The following is a 20,549-nucleotide window of genomic DNA, read 5'->3' as shown; positions in this document are numbered from 1 at the left end:
CATTGTTTTGTTTTCAATATTCCTTTGCATATTCTTGTTAAATTTAGAACTGAATCATTTTTTGCAGCTTGGAATAGTTCTATTGATACTCCATCTGCTCTGGATGCTTTGCTCTTCCCAAGTGCTTTCCCACACCAGCTTTCACTTCACTTTTTAGTACTGCAGTTTCTTCCTCATGGGATTCCTCTTTGAATGAGCCTTTCATCCCTTCATCAATTCTGTATAGTTCTTCCATATATTCTGTCCACCTTCTCTTTATTTTCTCCTGGACACATAGTATGTTCCTCTGTTAGTCTTTCAGCATTCGTAATCTAGGACTGAATTTCCCTTTGATTTATTGGAAGTAGACTTTTATTTTCCCTCTTCTATTACATTGCTCTGACCAGTGTAATAGTTCTTTTTGACTCGATGTGATAGTCAGTGAAAAGATGCAGTCAGGACTCTGACCCTATTTCTGTCACATTTTGCTGTTGCTTCTCACCTCCTTCACAGTTCTGTTTCTTCCATCATTCATCCAGACTTTCTCCCCTCTCTTTGGGCTACAGGAATTGTCTTTTTGCATCCTTCCCAAGTGTGTCTCTGTTTCCGCCCACAGTTCTTTTGGTTCCCAGTCAGCTGAGTTCAGTAATGCAAATCTGTTCTTTACATGGACTTTAAAATTCTCAGAAATACCATTTAAGGTGAATTTTGGCATGATGCTTCTGATCGTGATTTAAATTTAAAGCAATGCAAATAGCTAAAAACTTTCAGTGCAAATGCTGAAAAGGACAGTTGGCAAAAATGCCCTGCCCTAGGCCATTAATGACTGGAAGTGGAGGGCAGACTTGGCACCAAAGAGAGCAGAAGGCAGTCTTACCTTGGTGCATGGGTGTCAGGTAGGCCCAGGTGGGGAGAGCATCCCACAATTGCAGGCACATGGGAGATGGCGCTGTTCATTTTTGCCACCTTCCAAGCTTCCCTTAGAGGTGGCACTGTGAGAAGTACCTCAGGTGTAGATCATAGTGGACTTTGATTCCACTCCTGGCCTTCTTCAGAGAAAGTAGCAAACAGAATGAGTACTGATCTGAAAGTGTTTTTAATGATTTTTTTTCTCTCCTGTGTGGTTTTTCTACAACAAATTACCCCAGCTCTACTATAAGCCAACCTGAAGGTGCCACACCAGGTTAGGATTAGAGCTTCTGTGCAGGAATCACAACCAGAGATGGTGATTTTCAGTGGGGAAATTTACTTATTTATTAAAAGCTTTTGTATGCCATCCTTTATATCAATATCTCAGGATGGCTTCCATTGTGTGAGTGAAGGAATGAAGTCCTTTCCCATTCACCCTAGCTGAGTACTTTAGAGTGGTTCTTCCTCATGCTTTCTTCTGCTTAAGAGAGAACAGGGCCAACTTTATGTATATGTTTAAAAATACTGCACTTCACATGCTGAGCTTTTCTATATAGGCTATATATTGTGCCCTCATAATTCCTCAGTCATGGTAGTTTGGGAAGTGGAACAAGCAGAGTTTTCTAGGAATTTTCTTCTATTTAAACATGCATAGGATTGAGCCTTTAGTGATTTTTGTCTCACGCTTCTACTATAGAAATAGTAAAAAGAGGATAAAAATAATTAATCACACTACAGAAAGGATATTCTACCATTAGTGGATAGAAGATAAACAAGCTTCATTTTTCCTGCAAGTTCATAACATCAGAATCTGACAATTTCAGCACAAATGATGTACTACCCATTAAAAGGTTTTTCTAGGCTGACCTCAGCAAGCCTGAAACTTCTTTTGAATAGTCAGCCTTGTCAAATATTTATCATCCAGGTCCTGTAAAGCAGGATTTCTTTTCTAGGTTTCACTTTTTACAAATCCAATACAAGTTGTACTTTTTTTTTACACTGATTGTTCTTCCCTCTAAAAGTTTCCTGTGGATATCCTCAATCCAGAGCACGGTATCTGGATTGCATATGAATGCATAGCAAAAATGCATATGAAACACGTTTCCAGCCAGTGAAGAGAGAAGCTCTAATAAGTCTATTTCCAAGGGAAAGTGATAGCTGTATGTGAAAGGATTTGAATATCCAGGAAAAAAGGACTCTGCGTTATCATACAATGTTTGGAGAAACATTCTCATTTTGTTGGGATGTCATAGTCATTGTTATAAATCATGTGCCGTCCTGCTTTATGTATTAAGCAGAAATAATGAATGGACAATAAGGATTCTGTTCAGGCTTCCCCATCCATAGGAGGCAGCCTGGGGAATTCTTCCTCCAAGTCTCTTTGCAATGCCAACAAATGCAGAAAAGGACAGCTAAAATGAGCAAGGAACTAAAGTGTCTCTCCTATGAGGAAAGGGTACAACATAACAACCTAAGAACCCTGCTTATCTCCATTCCATTCCATGCGGGGGATCCTTGAGCAGCAGTAGCAAGCCCTGGAGTGGTGTGTCTGGAAATGCATTCCACAAGCTCACGCTATTGATGTTACGCTGGAAGGTCCTTATGCTATTGCAAAGTTATTTGCATGAGTGGAATATCCTTATAATGTGCTACCCATTAGAGGAGGGGAAATCACTTGCAAAGGTTTCTTTCATCTGGCAAAGTGCAAACAAAAAACTGTGCATTAGGAAAAATGTGTATGGAGTTTTGTGCAGATTTTTAGAAAACAAACTGCAAGGTGATGCAGAAAGAGGACAGAGTTTACTTTATGTAGGAAAAATCAGAAGCTGAGTGGAATCAAACCTGGGATATTTGCCCATCCCTATTTGCCATTTTTGGGGTCCCTTTATCAAACCCCTTTCTTTGATCAAGCACCCCTCCCCTCCCACCAACCTAGTTTCAGTGCCAAGGCTCAGAACAGGAATGTGGAAATTTCCAATAGAGTGTTCTGAGCATGTGCAGACTGCCCCCTCTCTCTCTCTCTCTCTCTCTCTCTCTCTCTCTCTCTCTCTCTCTCTCTCAGTATTAAACACATACACGCACAGGCACACACACGTGTGCGTGCACGGGGGGTGGGTGAGGGAGAGAGAAAGAGAGATCCAAATTCAGCACACCCCTCTGGGATGGTGAGCAATGATTTGAAAGCTTCCCTACCAAGCTGAGCTTCAGCAGCTCTCTCTGGGAAACAAGATGTAACGACTGCCTATGAAGAACAAACACATATTTCTGCATTTGAGGCTTTGCATTTGGAACACTTTGTCCTTCTTCACAAGATGCTGCCACCTTGAGTTTCGAGAGTTTGGTGGTACAAAAAGAAGATGTTCCCAACAGCAACAACCTTCACACTATGCTGCCCTGGAGCATCTCACTTTTTTCTCAAGTGCAACCGGCATGTCTAGCTGTATAATAGAAACAAAAATACAATAGATACTAGAAACCCATATGGAATTCATGTGTCTGCTACCACCTTAATGATATACATAACCTTGGGAGAAACAGCTGATTTCCCAAAGCTTAAAAATGGTGTATGTTTTGGTGCACTGGGAAGCAGAGCATTATATGTTTTAGACACATCCATGCCCTTTGTACACTCTCAACTTTTGCACTTTGGCACACATGAAGATTCCAAGCAGACACTGCTTTTCAAGCATGCCACTACCCATTCTCTGGCAAACACAGTGTTCCAGGAAGAGCCACTCCATGCTGTTTTTCTGTGGAAAGAGTGTGTGCTTCAAGCACATGCTGCTTCGCCTATTTCTATTTAATTATAGAGTTGCACACTGGAGGCAGAAGAATAAACAGGTAGCACCAGCCTGTAAAGCAGGAAAGGGTGACTTCTGGAGCTTCTGGAGCCGCTGTGAGTGCCAGCCCTCCAGCACAGACAGCAGTTTGTGGGGTAGCCTGGAATGTCGCCTCCCAGCCCATCAAAATGCAAAAACCTGTATGTGGCCATAAACATAAAATTATAGAAGACCTAATTATCTATGGGACCATTTGCATGGTCTGTCCACGTAGATGAATGGAATCCAGCGGGTTTCAGTATGCTACTGGGATTAATGGAAAGCAATGTTGTTTTCCAGGTGAGTATGTATGTATGTATGTATTTATTTATTACATTTGTATGCTGTCCATTACTTGCTTCTCTGGGCGGCTTACAACCTAAATCAAAATAAAATAAATAAATTGACTATTCCATGGTGGCTGTAGTTAATAAAATCCAAACAATAAAATCCAGTTACTATTGATACGTATTAAAATATTGATTAAATAATAAGGTCTTGACCTTGCACCGAAAAACATATAATGATGGTGCCAGGCGGGCCTCTCTGGGGAGCTCATTCCATAGTCGGGGCGCCACCACAGAGAAGTAACCTCTTAGAAGATTAGGGAGTAGGGAGAAGTAACCTCTTAGTAGATTACAATCATCTAGACCCATTTCTGTTGGGGTTCTGGCATGGTTACAAAGCTGAATCATCATTGGTTAACTTTATGAATTACCTGAACAGAGAGGGGGATATGGAAAATAAGGCCTTGTTAGTTCTGTTTGATCCTCATCTCCTTTTGATATCATCAACCAAGGTATCCTCCTGGACAGGTTCTGTGGCTTGAGCACTTCATTGCAATGGCTTCAGTTTTACCTGTAGTGTCAGTTTCAGAGATCCCCATTGGGTGGTTTCATGGCTCTGTGGCTACTTGAAAAATAAACATATCAATACAAGTTATAATACAATGAGAAAAAACAGCCCAATCAAAGCCCTTTGACAAATGACGGTTTTTACCAGCCTCTCAAAAAGTCATCAGTGTTTATTCCTCTGCACTCCATAGGAGCAAATATTCCATAGCTGTGTTACCATTATAAGAAAAAAACCCTATTTGGTAATGAGAATTGCAGCATAAACATTTATTCTTATATTTATGCTTATTTGCATGTATTAATTATAGTCATTAGTATTTATTTTATCATCATTACCACCACCAACATTTTATACAGCTAAATAGCTGTCTGATAGACAAAGCTTGCTGGGTGGGTCACAAAATTACAAGTCATTTAATAGGAAGCAATTCAATATAATATAAACAGTTTAATATACATGCTTTAAAATAATGTAGGCGGCAATTCAATGAATATCACCCATAAGCCCCAACTCAGAGGATTCCTATGCAGGGCAGGAGGACTAGGGATGTGATCAAATTAGCTAAAATGTTGATTCAGCCATCTATCTGCAACACTTCAGACAAGGAGGGAAGGGGGCTAGATGGCAGCCATGGTACGTCATTTCCTTGTAGTCTTAGTCTCCCTCTCTCGCCACTCTCTTTACTCTTTCTCTTACGTGGGTCTCACCACTCTGAATCAGCAGCCCTCATGGTTCTTTCCACACCAGCGGCTAAGGGTGGGTAGAGTCTTCCTGAGGATCCCCAGATCCACATTCAGAGTTCTTTTCTGACCTTAGATCTGGCAATCCAAAAAAATCCTATGGCCTTCCGGACACTGTCTAGGGCCCATAGGATCACTCTGTCCATCAGCTAAAACAATTCTAGTATGAAATAAGCAGTGCCAGAAGAATCCATTGGAGGACAACTTAGAATGTGTCAGGTCCCAGTAAAATCTCACTCCCAGGTAGATGTGCTTTGATCAGTTTCTTTCCGAAGGGATTCTCCATCTCAAATTATCTGGGCTAGAAAGATCTCTGCTGGGACTTGTTTGCCCATCAAGAGTGATTGCAATGCTGATTCAGGAAGCCTATGGAAAGTCTGCAGCAGATATGAGTAACTAATTCTGAAGTGAGTGTTTCCTTGATGCTAAGAGAACGGAGATCTAACAAGTCGCGTCCATAAGAGGGGAGGGTACTCTCATTTTTCATCCTGTTCATACTTGTATCTTGGTAGCCATGCCTCTGGCCAAGAATCTTTTACAGTAATTTAGTAAAGAGAAGCAAACTTTTTTGTGTGGGGGGAGACTTTTCCAAATGGATTTCCCAGACACACGCCTCTTTGCTGCCTTCTGTTTGGCAGACCGCACTGTCAGCTTAATGAGAGAACCACGGCAATGTAGAACTTGATGCAGCCAGTCAATATCGACAGTGCTGCAATTAGAGTAATTAAAACGTTTATGTGTGCCCACTCCTCCTGTAAATGTTGTAAATGGAGAAGGGGAAGCTGCATAGGCTAGGAACGCACAGCAGCAAGGCATGCTCTTCCAATGCCTTCCAGGGACTAAAGAGCGGGTTCTGAAGTGAGCTTTAATAAGCTGAGCTGCTGCACACAGGTTGTGGGGAGGGGGGTGAGCAGACTCTGAAGCCATTCTTGCAACCCCAAAAGATGCTGACTGAACCTGATTTCCTGGAATTTAATAGCTTGACACTCCCATGCATGAAACTCTAATTATATGTGGCTCAATGTGCCATCCTGAAAGTGCTTCTTCTTTGTGCCTCGTGGATAACTTGGCCAAGAAGATATTTATATATCTTATCATTGTTGTTGGTTTTTATTTTTTTACTTTTTTACTTTTTAATCCTGTATTGCTTCCAGATGGATTTACGGTATCGCTAGGGCATGGTGCCCAGGTTGGCCAGGAAATTCAGTACGAAAACACTTCAAATAATCCCACTGATGAGCACTTCTAGGTCTAGACAGAACCATTAAGCCAAGTAAGAATTATGCTGGATGGTACAGCCAATGAATAATGAAGTACAGCCCCATTCACTCCCTTCAGGAGCTGGCCCACAGAGGCCAGCAAATAATTCATCTGCTAAATTCTTGGATAATGTTGCTTTGTTGCTTTTACTGAGGCTTCAGATAATGTATTATCAGCACAAACAAGGGAGGAAAATGGAGAAAACCAAGCTCGTGTACTTAATCCAGGCAGTTTACATGTTAAAGCAATATGTGCTATCCTATAGCTCAGGGCCACCCAACCTTCTTAGACCCATGGCTGTATTTGTAAATACGCAAACTGCTGTGGGCACCACCACAAAATGGTTCCCATGGAGGGTGTGGCCAATCATGTAGCAGCTGCCATGGGGACCTGGCTAGTCAGAAGTGAAGTAGAGAACTGAGAAGAGAGAAACTGATGAGGGTTGGGAGCAGAGAGAAACAGCAAGGTGCTAGTGGAGGAATAGGGAAGCTAAAATCTGAAAGGGAAATGAAAAAGCAAGCTAATGGAGCACAGAAAGAGCAAGGCTAGAGATGAATAAGTGGGGAAGACATAGCAAGAATACAGACTGGCCCGGAGGAGGAATATCAAGATGAAGTGATATAGGAGAGAGAAAAGGCGAGGCTGGTGACTGGAAGGGGAGAGGAAAAGAAGGCCAGGAATGGAGAAAGGAAAGAAAAAGGTGAAGAAGGGGCTTGAGGCAAGGAGTGGAAAGCTGGTAGGCACTATGGGCAGAGTCTTATGTCTCCCTAGTGCCCTCCAATTCTAGTCTGCAAATGGTGTCTACCACTGGTGAAATAAGTGTTTGGCATTTTCAGGACAACTGGAAATAAGCACAAGTGCTACATTCTGGGAAAGGGCAGGTCAGTGGATTTTACATGAGGAAAATTGTCCACATCAGGAAACAGCTATTTCTACTCAGTTCAGGGTTTCTCCATGAAGGCCCCAGATTTTGGGTGGACAAGTAGGGGGCCTTGCTCATACAACAGGAATGGAGGAATCCTCTGTTTGCATGGGAGAATCAGCAAGATGCAAAAGAATGGTTGGAAGGTAAGTGCCCCATTAGATTTTGCCTCATCAAAGATCCCAGTGGGCATCATGGCTCCCATGGGTGCTGTACTAGAAGCTGACAGCTGATTTATTAATGGTATAGTGTCCAATGTTATTATTTATAGAATAGGATTTCACTCATTCTGATGCATTAGTTTTATTAGGTCCATGCTAAATCAGCATTATAGCATCAAAGAGCAAGCACTATAATAAAACTTAATAACACTTGATAGGCCACAGTTTCCAAGAAAACTAATTGAATGCTTCTTTTCCAAACCCCACAACCCCATTACCTAGGCTATTGCTAGAAACCTATCCCTTGGCCTTATTAATGACCCTTAAATTTGCCTCTGTTTTCAAATACAAGCATCTAATGAGTGATCCCATGGCCTCTAGACAGTGTCTAGGGGACCACAGGATTTTTGGAGTTCTACCTCTAACATCAGAAAACAGTTTCTGTGTGGGAGCTGAAAAGAACCAAACAAGCTGCTTTGCTGAAGTTGTAAAAGCAATCTTGGAGAAGGAATTTAGCAAGAGTTCCAGGGTTTTGTTTGTTTGTTTACTTAAAGTTTTTCTATGCTGCCCATTGCTAAAAATGTCTCTGGACAGCTTACAAGGAACAAAAAAACCAAGGAACAAAAACCGTAACAGCAACAACACAGAGCACACTGCATTGAAAAATAGTGATAAAAACAAAGATAAAACCAATTAATTGTTAAAATACTGGGAAAATAAAAAGGTCTTTGCCTGACACCCGAAAGAATAGAGTGGCAGTGCCAGGTGAACCTCCCTGGGGAGCATATTCCACAGTCGGGGCACCACTGCTTAAAAGGCCCTTCTCCGAGTAACTAGTCTCCTGATTTCCTTCAAAGAGGGTTCCTGGAGAAGGGCCTCTGCCTCCGGGATTGGGATGGAGGGAGACCAGTGCCACCAAAACAGAAGGTATCCTAGCTTCACTTCAGCCTCCTTCCTCTGAATCACATCAGTTAAACAGCTGAAATTGGCCATCCAGCTTCATTGCAGGGCAGGGAAAGCTCTCCTACTCTTCTTAGTATGTATATAATCTTCCAAGTTTAGAGGATTCCAGGCATCCCCAAAGGATTATGGGGATAACTATGCTCTAATGTATTTTAAATCAAAATAAGTATTGCTAAACACACCTGGTTGCATTTTTTATGCTGAGAATGGCCTCACAAGAGTCAGAGAAGTGTTACATCTGATACTCACATTTGATCAGAGGGTATATAAAGATAAGATTCTTCAAGCATTTCTAGTATTATGTAGGTCCATGAACACTCACTAACAGCAGCATATTTCTTATGTCATGTTTTGACAATCCTGCTTAGACTGAGCAATGCAATATTCAGTACTCATCTCCTTTACATTAGCCCAGAACGCTATTTGAGCAGAAACCCTTTCACCAATATTCTAAACTTTCTGACTGAATGAGTTGGATGAAACTTACTAGGGACAGAAATTCATAAGGAAGTCACTTCTCAAGAAAGGGGTCTGCTCCTCTGATGGCATAGTTTTCTGGAACAAGGACTCTCCCAAAAGATGTTAAGACACAGGGCTTGTATGGCATTGCTCCCTGGTTTAATATGGCTTCAGACCAGAGTGACACAAAACTTTTTTCTGCCTACAGCCAACTGGACTGGCAGCTGAATGTTATGTCAGCACTGGCAATGGATAGCGTTCTCCACCACACTCAAAGGCAACAGGATAACTTGAGGCATGCAGCTGTGTGGCAAAAGATCTATGCCTTAGTATCGTCCACCTGAAGCAGGTGTCTGACTCTGCCCCATATTAGGACCAGCACTGGCTCTAGCCATTTAGGGGTTTAAGGATATAAGAAGAGCTATGTTGGATCTGACCAAAAACATATCAGTCCTAGCATTCTATTAATACAATGGCTAACCAGATTCCGTTGAGATGCCTCCAATGGCATTAATGCAGGAGGAATGTTCTCCATGGGGTCGCAATGGGTTGGACATGACATCACTAAACAACAACAACATCTACTCACTATATTTGCAATATATGGCTGTGAAAGTTGGACCAAAAGGAAGGCTGAGTGCCGAAGAATTGATGCCTTTGAATTGTGGTGCTGGAGAAGACTACTGAGAGTCCCTTGGACTGCAAGGTGATCAAACAAGTCAATCTTACAGGAAATCAACCCTGACTGCTCTTTAGAAGGCCAGATACTGAAGATGAAACTCAAATACTTTGGCCACCTAATGAGAAGGAAGAACTCACTGGAGAAGACCCTGATACTGGGATGAATGACAGCAAAAGGAGAAGGAGACAGCAGAGGATGAAGTGGCTAGATGGAGTCAGTGGGGCAGTGGGTGTGGGCTTGGGTGGACTTCGAAGTTTGGTGGAGGACAGGAGAGCCTGGAGGAATGTTGTCCATGGGGGTTGTGATGGGTTGGGCATGACTTTGCAACTAAACAAAAAAAAAATCTACTCATATTTAAATGTCAGGACAAGTGCCTTTATGAATTGTGCCTGGCATCTAACTTGAAGTCCCAATGTAAGACCTATATAAGCTTCTCCCATAGCAAATTGTTATCCTTTCAGTCACTGCGTTTGTTTTCAATGTTTTTAAGCACAGACTAAGACTGAATACAGATCAATACTCAAGTCTTGAGGGCATGAGGGCCTGTACAACCATGGCACGCCAACCAAAATTCACTTGTGACAGCATTTTGAGTGGATCAGGGTAGCAACTCCTGACCTTTAACTACAGTTTCAAGCTGAGTAACCACATTAGTCAGTTACAACAACAGCAACAACAAACAGTCTCGTGGCACTTTAAACACTAACACTTGGCATTTTGGCATAAATATTTGTGAACACTGTCCACTTCAAAGTGGATGCTGCCTACTTTGTCAATAAATTTGTGGGCAGTATCCACCTCTTTGATGAGCAAGAATCAAAGTGTTTCTAAATTCAGATCTAAATGCAGATTTAAACAACAGAAACGGGACAGAATGGACTTACCAAAAAAAAAAAAAAACCATTCAAAAATGACACAGACTAGTAATTGTTGACCCATCCAGCCCAAGCAATATCCTATTTTCCCAGCCAATGATGTAGCACAGGAGGAATTAAGAAATTCCTACTGACCCCTTGTCCAAAGCACATGAAGGAAGAATGCATTTTAAGGCAGAGGATGTGAACACAGGCTAAGCAGGGTCAAAATCCTATGCAGAAGGAGATCAAGATGTTCAAAGAAAGGTCTGAAAGAATGCTGAGCTAAAGGGCTGGAAGGAAGATTGTAGATCTGTCCATGAGGTCAATGGATTCTCAGACTGAAGTCATGCTGCAGAGTTACTGGGAAAGTGGACATTTTGGACCCTACTCCATTGCAATGATCAGGGAAATATGTTGACTCATTGTTAAACACTGTTCTGATGCTCTTTGTGGAAAATACTCTGTTTCTCCACTTGTCTGAGTCTGGAACAAAGTTACCTGTATGACTGTCCACAGGCAGGAAGGATTGTAAATACTATTGTAAATAGGGTACAGGAGAAAACCTGAAATAGCTGTTCAAACAAATATTCACATCATTTTTCTTCAGTGTTTGCTGGGTGTCTTCCTGACCTTCTTTTCAATTAGCCTGCTAAAGGTTATGCATAACAGAACTAGAATTGCAAAACAACAACAATAGATTAACTAAAGTAATGTCCCCTAACCAATAACTCATTCTGGAATAATCAATAACCATATCCATGCAAAACCCCAACAGTCATTTCTCAAAACTAAATTCTGAATGCACTTTGTTTAGGTTTCAATCCCTGCAGTGCCACCTATTGGAGACTGCAACACAATATGTTCGATTCATTGGTTGAAGAGACCACTCTTGTTGAAAGGAGGTCTGCATTCACCCATTCACTTTGAGTCTATATATTCATTTTTACAGGGAAGAATACCGGCCTACCCAGTCTACTGGAGGACATAGGGCCACTCCTGGCTAAGATTTTGGCTTTCCACTAGCATGACAAAAGCTAGGGAGGTTTTCCCTGGGCTTGTTTTTGCTGGTGGTTCCGTACAGTCCACAAATAGCTCAGACTTGGAAGTACGCAAATTCTAACTGTAGGGTTTGGAGACTAAAGCCAAGATCACCCAAGTCATTGTATTTCCAGTAATGATCTACGGATGTGTAAGCTGGACCATGAAGAAAGCTGACAGGAAGAAAATTGATGCATTTGAAGTGTGATGCTGGAGGAGAGCTTTACAAACACTCCTCCAGCAACTGAAAGACAAACAAATGGGTCCTTGGTCAAATCAAGCCAGAGCTTTTCCTAGAAGCACACATGACAAAACTGAGGCAGACACAGCATGAGAAGGCAAGTTGCACTGGAGAAGACAATCGTGATAGAGAACGTTGAAGGCAGAAGATGTATAAAGGAAGATCCACAAAGGAAGACACAGCCTTGGACTTTGAAGAGGTGAATGGAGCTGTAATGGACAGAACGTTTTGGAGGGCTGTCCGTCACAGGGTCACCATAGATGAAAGATGACTTGAGCACAAAGGGGTTGGCATATATGGGAATGGATATAGTAGCCACCTTAAGGGGTCATTAAAAATGGAAAGGAAGGGTATAGCTCTTTCTAAAATACAGTAAGGCAGGATCCTTACTGATTTAATTTAGAAAAGATTTCCTAAAGTTTAAGCCAAAAGATTTACTTTATGCCATTATTTGCTCCTGAGCCCAGATTTAAGTAATTTTTTTTCTTGTGGTCTCTCCGCATCACATAGATGGGTGCTGTGCCTGCACAGTGTCATGTTCAGGAAGGTTCCTCTTGCTAAGCCTAGAATTTTTGGCAGGAGCACCACCCCACAGGATCAAAGGTTAGGAGACCCCAAAGGAGCATGGGTTACAGGCTTCTGCACTAACCTCACAATTGTTGCACCTTTACCTGGCACCTCATCCTGCTGAGTGCAATGCAACTTGCTTTCAAAGTAGGCACAGATCCATATTGGTACCCTGCTTTCTTATCTCACAGAACACAAACAAGTGCTCAGTTTGCCATGTAAGGGATGCACTTTGCTGTCTTCTCTTAAATGGCTGCTGTATTGCAGCAGTCTCTGCCTTGTACTTCCCTTTCAGTCATGGGTACACATCTGTTGCATCTCATCAAATGCTTTTCTTGCAACAGGAGTAAAACAGATGCATCCCAGATTATAAGACAGGCATGAATGCAACATTCTCTCACCCACATTGGTCCCAAGACCCTGGTCCTCAGAGAGCAAACAGGTGGCATTAATTATTGGTGGATGTGGAACATGGGCCACTTCTAATTCCAGCCACAGCTTCCTTCCTGGCTGGAGCTGTCAGCATGCTATCCAGCAATGCTGCGGAACCTCTTTCATCCCAATGGCCAAAACCAATTTTGGAGAATCTCTCAGGAGCCATATTCCAGTGGTGGGTGAGACTGAAGCCAAAAATAACTTTCGTATAGATTGAAGTGCCTGATCCTTCCTAATCTTGGAAGCTATGCAGGTTCAGGTCTGGTTGGAATATGGATGCGAGACTTGAAGTCTGCATTGAGCAGGTGGTTGGACCTGATGGCCTGCTAGGCCCCTTTCACCCGGATAATTCTATGATTCTATGAAATGCCAAAAAAGCCTATCACGGTTTAAAGCTCTTACTACTAGTAACCAAGTCTTGGGAGACAACTTTCCACCTTTTTTTGGGCGGGGGGGGGGGGGAATACACAAAAGCTGGGAAATCACTGAATGATCAGCGGCAATAGAAAAAGAAGTAGAAATGGGGAAAGGATGGTCCTTTGGGCCAGAGCTTCCGCATACTAGGCATAAGTGATTAACTGTGGGGGATGGTACCTTTATGCCATAAACACTCCTTCCATGCTTGGGCCAGGAGAGTTTTCACCTTCCTTTTTCATCCCACTAAAAACAAACTAATGACTTTTTCTGGCAGCAAAATGTTTTATGGGCAACTGGGGAGAAAAAGGTTTATTGCTGCTTTATTAACATATATTAAAATCAATTGAAAACATTCTATCCAGCCAGCTGATTGAAGAACAGGCTCCCTGTAGATATTTTGGTTTTGCATTAAGAAAGTTGTCACAAGTAATTTGGGCAAGAGTGTGGAGCTGTAGACTGCCAAATGTTGATTAATTAAGCCCATGTTTGGATTAGTTCTGCTAGATAGTTTCATTAGGGAAAATAACTGAAAATATGGAATAAAGCAACCAAGGGAAACTATGGAGAGGATTTGAATATAAGTGAAACCTGAGACAAAAGAGGAGAGAGATTGTCAGATCACATCTGGCTCGTAGGCTGTTAGTGAACTCATCCACTGACCCTCCTTTTTGCTGCATGATAATAAAATGCAAGCCAATGCTATTCTTTCTTTCACGGAGCCAGCTCATCTGCAGAGTTATTTGGATAATATTAGGTTAGGGGAAATTGTTTCAGAATTTGTTCGCCCTAAACTAACTAGGGATATAGCTAAATGGTAGAACATATGGCTTTCATACAGGGATTGAATTTCAGGCACAGTGGCTGGTGGGGAGCAGATGTTGGGAGCAGAAGGACAGCAGGGAGCAGATGTTGGGAGTGAGAAGGACAGTTGCTCTTGGCATGCATTCCCAAGGCGTCCTGATTGGAACTTGGAGTAGGAGGAGGAGAAAGGGAAGGTCTTGAAATTTGGGCCAATTCCAGACACTGAGAAGAGAGATGTGGAGGTGCTTTTCAGAACAACCCAGATATACAGTTATCCAAAGGGGGCTTGGAACAGGGGAGTTTCTCAGAGACAGAGATATGGCTACAGTTCTCAACCCCATGACACAATGTCAGCAGAGGAGGGAGACCCAATTAGAGGGTCAGCATGCAGGTGGGAGGCGTGCTCATTTCCACAAGGCCCCTCCTGAAAGAATGGGGCCCAAACATACTCATAAGGAGAGTTCCTAGAAGTAGGTACCAGACTGGGTTCAACAAACTGCTCTGCGTACACTCAGAGATTTCTTCTGGGTCATTGTGCTTCTGAAAAACGCTTTTGTTGATAAAGAACTTTTTGCAAGAAAGGTCTGTGACTTGAATGTGCCAAGGGAGGAAACCAGCTCTTGACAGCACAGAAACCACAGTAAAGTAAAAACCACTAGATCGTCTGTCAAGCAGAGGATAGCAAAAAGCCATGAACCACGGTAACCACACCGGGCTACTTACTGTGTTCTGTTCATACAGCCACTATCTCTTCATCCATTTAAATCTTGCACTGCATGCATCTTAAAACTCTTGTGTTAATGCAAATAGGTGTTCTTCAGTTTATAAACCTCAAAAGCAGCTCTGACTCCTTTGATACAGCTGTGAATCAAACCTGAGCTTTTAGGAAGTCTGGCTATACTAAGGCCTATGTTTAAAGCAGTTAGTCATTACTACCTTTCCATCCTGACTGGGATCTAAAAGCATTTGCCTTTCCTTTGGCTTGGTATTTAAATGCTTGAAGTTCACCCTTAATAAAAAGAAAGCTGATGTAGCACAATGGAAATAAAACCTTTCGAAATAGTGGGATGGGCCTGTCAGGACAATTCTTTATTCCCTTCTCTTGGCTGTGCCAGCATTGAACACGCTGGAAATACATGCAGCTTGGACAGCAGAGACTAATCAGGAAAGGGAAAAAGAGGACAAGGAGGGGAAAGAAGAACTCAGTGAAAATCTCCTGTGATCTATGACTAGATCAGCCTTTGTAACCTCATTTTTCAATTCTCTTCCAGGCCATTCTGATTTGAGGGGAAAGTTGCGCTATTTCACTTCCTATAATTTAGGACATTCAAAGCAGCAAACCTTGATCTCATCAAGTTCCTCCAAATTTATTTATTGCATCTCAAAGCTCATTTCAACCCATATTCATGAAAAATCATGAACTTTGTTCATTTCCATTACGCACAAAAATCCATGCATTTTTGCATGCACATTTTTCAAAAGTACTTATTCGCCTATGCACATTTTTCTAATGTGCCCCCTTTCTTTTCTTTCTTTTCTTTCTTTCCTTTTTTGTTTGTTTTTAAGTTCTACTGTCACAGGCTCAGAAATGTACAGACCAACTACAAATTGCATCTGGGTCTATGTTTAGAGGTGATAGATGCAAACTGGAAAAATTCTTAAATTTGAATTTGTCTTATAGCTCTACTCCAATTTACACAACCTAGATATGAAAGGGATTTCAGCTAAAACATGTCCCTATAGGTCCTTGGAGATGAAACAAAGCCATCACAGAGCACCCCCAGGCCACTGGGGAAAGAGAGGGTGCACCACACAGATACCTGCGACCCAGAGGAGGCAGCCCTTGCTTGACTTCTTGGCCTACTTAAGGTCCCAGCACCTAGAGTAGCAACTTTGGGCAGCTGCCAAACAGCAGTACCAAACGGCATGGCCCATTGGCTGCCCATCCAGTTCTCCTTCAGGTCTTTTATGGGAAGGGGAGCAAAGATATTCGAGTTCTACTAATTTCTGTTGTAGTAGCTTTTATTGTTCTGTGATCATCCCTTTTACCATTTTGTGTTTTAAACTTGTTCTCTACTTGTTCACTGCCTAGAGAACCCTGCAGGCTATGGGCAGTATAAAAATGCAATTAATTAACTGAGAACTGTTTTACAGGATCAGGCTAAGATCCATCATACTGGTACAGTCTGGTGGACACAATGGATGAGGCAATATTGATAATCTCCCCTCTTTCCTACCTAATGCCCTGGAGACCCCATTGTTTCAGACTTTCAAGTAGAACTACACTATTTACCTATTTGGCCTTTAATAGGGTTATGATCCTTCTGGGACCATTCTGCATATCAAACTGTTAAATTTTATCATTTTTTCAATTTTATCATTTTAATTCAATGTTTTGATTATGATTTGTGGTTATTATTTTGTGGTATGCCATCTTGGGAAGCCCTACTCTAAAAGACAGCTTATACATCTTTTAAATAAATATGATCGATTCATTACCTACTCTGAAATACCCCATGGGTGATAATGCCTCAGATGAGACACAGTCCAAAGTTGCTTTTATGCTGCATATGCATAAACACTGAAACAGCCATCACCACAGGGAGACTGCAACATGTCTCCCTTTTTGCAGTCTGATTGTCTAGTGATTCTAATGCCAATAGAAGTATTGATCTTACTCTGCTCTCACGAAAGTTGTGGGCAGTCTGCCTTTCAATTTTATTTAAATACCATATGTCTGTTTAATCAATTAAACGTCAGTCTTATGCACATAAATGGATGCAACCTACACTGAATATGGTGCAAATTAACTACTTTGCAACCTGCATAAGCTTACTCTGAAAATGTTTTTATCTCATTTTTAAAAGGAAAATCAGTAGCAAAATGTTGAAAAACTCCGGTTGGGTAGATGAGTTGGCAAATAAGAGCTTCCAGTCAATCAGTGCCATGCATTGCCAGTTAATGTTTCAGAATCAGTTGTCTCTAAGATTAGATGCATTCAATGAATGCACTTCCAAGAATGTTCCACTCAATTTTACATCCAAAGTCTCTTGTGCAGGAGTCAAAAATATGCTTAAATCCCTCTCATGAGATCTTAGCATCTTAAGTTGGGCTGGCTCAGGGTCAGATCAGCCTCCCCGGACTTCACAGGGACTTGATAACTTTTCTGGTTCTGCATTCTATGTGAGAATTCAGCACAGGGTAGGTCTGTCAATAAATGGCTGGTGGACTGCACTCTGGTTTATGGGCAACAAGTTGTGCAGACTTGAAATTGATTGTTCTTATGAGCCTGGAGAGAAACTGCATTCCAATTACATGCTGCTCTGACTGTTAATTTGAAATGGGAGAAGCCACAGTTCTAAGCATATTGGGCAAAATTCAACACAGAGTGGTGTATGCTTAGCCCCCATAAACAATGGTTTTTGGCACATGTCACTTTGTGTTAAATTGTGGTCATTTGCTCCTGACTAGAACGCAGTGCAATGAAGCTTACTCTTTGAAAAAAAAATCGGGATCACCTTATTATTATTTAGAAACACCTAATGCTGACATTAATGTGTGTGTCTTTTTCCATGAGAAACACATATTATTATTATTATTATTATTATTGTTATTGTTATTGTTATTAATTATATTTCTATACCACCCATAGCTGAAGCTCTCTGGGTGGTTCACAACATTGAAGCCCCCCATCCAGATTCCAACCAGGCCTGACCCTGCTTAGCTTCCAAGATGAGGCGTGATCAGAATGTAAAAAGAGAAAGTTGGGCAGATCTGCACGTATGTGTCATTGTGGCAGGAATCTGCTCACAGAACTTCTCGTGCAAATCTGTGTGATTCTCTTTCTTCCAGGATGATACTCTTTGAGTGCACTTCTCTATGTATGTACCTGTGCAAAGGAAAGGGAGGGAAATGATGCCTCAGAATTAACCTAAGACCATTCCAAACCAAGCACATGCCTCTGAATGCGTTTTCTCTATTTCAGTTAGCTGTGGTGGATATGAAGAACCATGTGAGACGGAGGAAAATATGGACAATGAAAAAGTAGCATAGAACTCTGTCTAATGAGCTACAGTTGGATGATGTTCAGCACTTTTCAGAGGAAGTGGGTCAGGAGCAGAGAGCTCTGCAATAGTGTAGGTAAGATCATGTTCATTGCAATTGTTTTTGATAGAAAACTCCCACATACTTTTGGCATTGTAAACATATTATTTTGTCAAAAATATGCAGTTCCCAAACCTTACGAAACACAGAAAGGGAAGCCCAGGAAGTGTTGGTGGGCGATAACGACATTTTATGTTGCGATTGGTTCCGTCTTTGGATCTTTTGGGAATTCACTTGTTGTGGTCTTGCGGGAGGAGCAGGATGCGGCCTTGATAAGGGTAGTGGACAAAAAGGAGGAATGGAGGAGGCTGGTGAAGGAACCATCACAAGAGAAGGGATGACCAGCTTTCACTCCCCTTTACTCCTGTTCATCTGGAGTTCTCTGCCAAGGTTCTGCAGGTTCTGGTGGCTGCCCACTTTCCAGTCTGAAAGAAAGACTCTTTCCAATTTTTGAAATCTATCTCTTTACAAGAGAAGAGAAAAGTCCATCCATGATTTCATCTGGATGTAATGTCGAGACCAGGAGTGGGTCTACACTAGAGCCACTTCTGCTGAACAGGGAGTTTTGTGCCAGCATTTATGCCAAACACATTCCCCACTGTTGGGGCAACTGCTAAGAATGCAAGACAGTTTCCACTGTGTTGAAAGTATGATCTTGTGTCACACACAAATGCAATTGCAGAAGAAATGGGGGGGGGGGTTAGAAAGCGGATGTGGACAGCAAAATGGCCCTTTAATGCAGGGAAGGGTATCCATCCATTTAAAAAATAAATGGCAGATGCTCCTTCACCTAACCAAAAAATTATGTGCTGAATGCAATGGGGAGGAAGGGGAGGCTATGCTGCTTTCTGCCATTCTCCCATCTCCCATGGTGTAAAGCCTGACTAGATCAGACGTTTGATGACAGAACAGCACAAGATGGATAGTTTAGGGCGCATGAACTGCCAGTAGGCAGTCATCACAATCCTAGTCAACATATCTAGAAGAGATTTCCCCCTTGGTTGAGAAAGTGGATGGTAAGAACCTAACTCATCATTGTCTACTATGATTTTCCATACGCCATCAACCAGGACTTGAGGAGAAGGAGTTTCTGCAATCGAGGCTTCCCTAGCAGTGCCCTCTCCGGATGCTGCTAGACTCCAATATTTAGTAATCCCACCCAGCATGTCCAATCATCATTGATGTTTAGAATTCCAGCCCAGCAACATTTGAAATACACCAGGTTGAAGAAAATGGTTGTTGCCTATCATGGTTCCATCTTTCTCACCATTTCACAATATCCCAATGACTGGGGCAGAGTCCTTCCTTGCCTAGACAAACTTGTCTCGGGCATTGCACTGGAGTATCCAAGCATAGTGGTACTGGGAAACTTCAACATTCATGTAGATGTTACCCTGTTGAGAGTGGCTCAGGAATTTACGGTCTCTGTAGCAGTTATAGTAATGTCCTATATTTTTAAAGGCTGGACATGCACATGATAGGCATGTCATGAGTAGAGCCAGCTGAAGCCATGGATCAGACTAGATGGCCCAGGATGGCCCCTTCTGACTTACTCTGTTTCTATGTTTCTATTTGATGGTTTCCTGTTTTTTCTGTCAATCCTCCCACACATACTTCCTAAAAGGTTGAAATCCCTCTCCTAAAGTTTACTCACCTCTTAGGTACTTTCCCCAACCCGGTCTGCAATTGCACCATGCCAGCACCAGGTTGGGTAAAGCTGCTTTAGGCCTTCGGGGAGAACATCCGAGGGGGAAGAGTCAATGGACAAAAATATTTTTCCTGTTGTTCTTGTCAAAGGTGGCTTTGTGTGGAGTGATAACCTGACATTATAAAGTGATACAGTAAGGCGCATTGTTCTCTCAGAGTAAAAAGCTCCTGTTAAGTAACATGGTGTTAAGATAATCTGAACTTAAGTATAATTCCTACAATATTGGGGGACACTTAAACTACTCCAACATGAAGCCTGAATTCAATATATTGATTCTGAGCCATGGCAATCAAGATCTCTCCCATTCCTCCCCACACCACCATTTCTCCAAGAAAATTGCACTCGACGCTTTGATTATTTTGTGTCAGTATTCCTGTGAGCCTGTTGATAGCCTGTCATTCCCATTTTGCAGCACTGTTTTTTATCCACAGAGCAGACTCCACCTCCCTTGCAAAATTAGCTCTAGTTTGGAATCGATCAGCTTTGCTGAAATGACTAAAGAAAAAGGCCACACACACCCAGCCTCCCTTAGTTTTTCTGCTTAACGGCATTTGCTTGGATGCTGATGATCATCTTACCACAGAGTGGCTCAGGGGCTTTGTGGAAAGCATCTGAAGTATGTGTCTGTTACT

At 42.1% G+C, this 20,549-nt stretch overlaps 1 long non-coding RNA gene across 1 annotated transcript; it reads left to right on the top strand.

The window, feature by feature from the left end:
- Positions 1 to 175: 175 nt before the first annotated feature.
- LOC123018925 lies at positions 176 to 20,429 on the top strand. The gene is made up of 3 exons (XR_006413833.1): positions 176 to 343; positions 18,609 to 18,614; positions 20,419 to 20,429. It is a non-coding gene; the product is annotated as an uncharacterized LOC123018925 (long non-coding RNA).
- Positions 20,430 to 20,549: the final 120 nt, after the last annotated feature.

The sequence above is a fragment of the Varanus komodoensis genome, unplaced genomic scaffold (genome assembly GCF_004798865.1).
Source record: "Varanus komodoensis strain SLA01 unplaced genomic scaffold, ASM479886v1 scaffold1, whole genome shotgun sequence".
Taxonomy (NCBI): Eukaryota; Metazoa; Chordata; class Lepidosauria; order Squamata; family Varanidae; genus Varanus; species Varanus komodoensis.
This window is presented reverse-complemented; position numbering and strand designations above follow the sequence as displayed.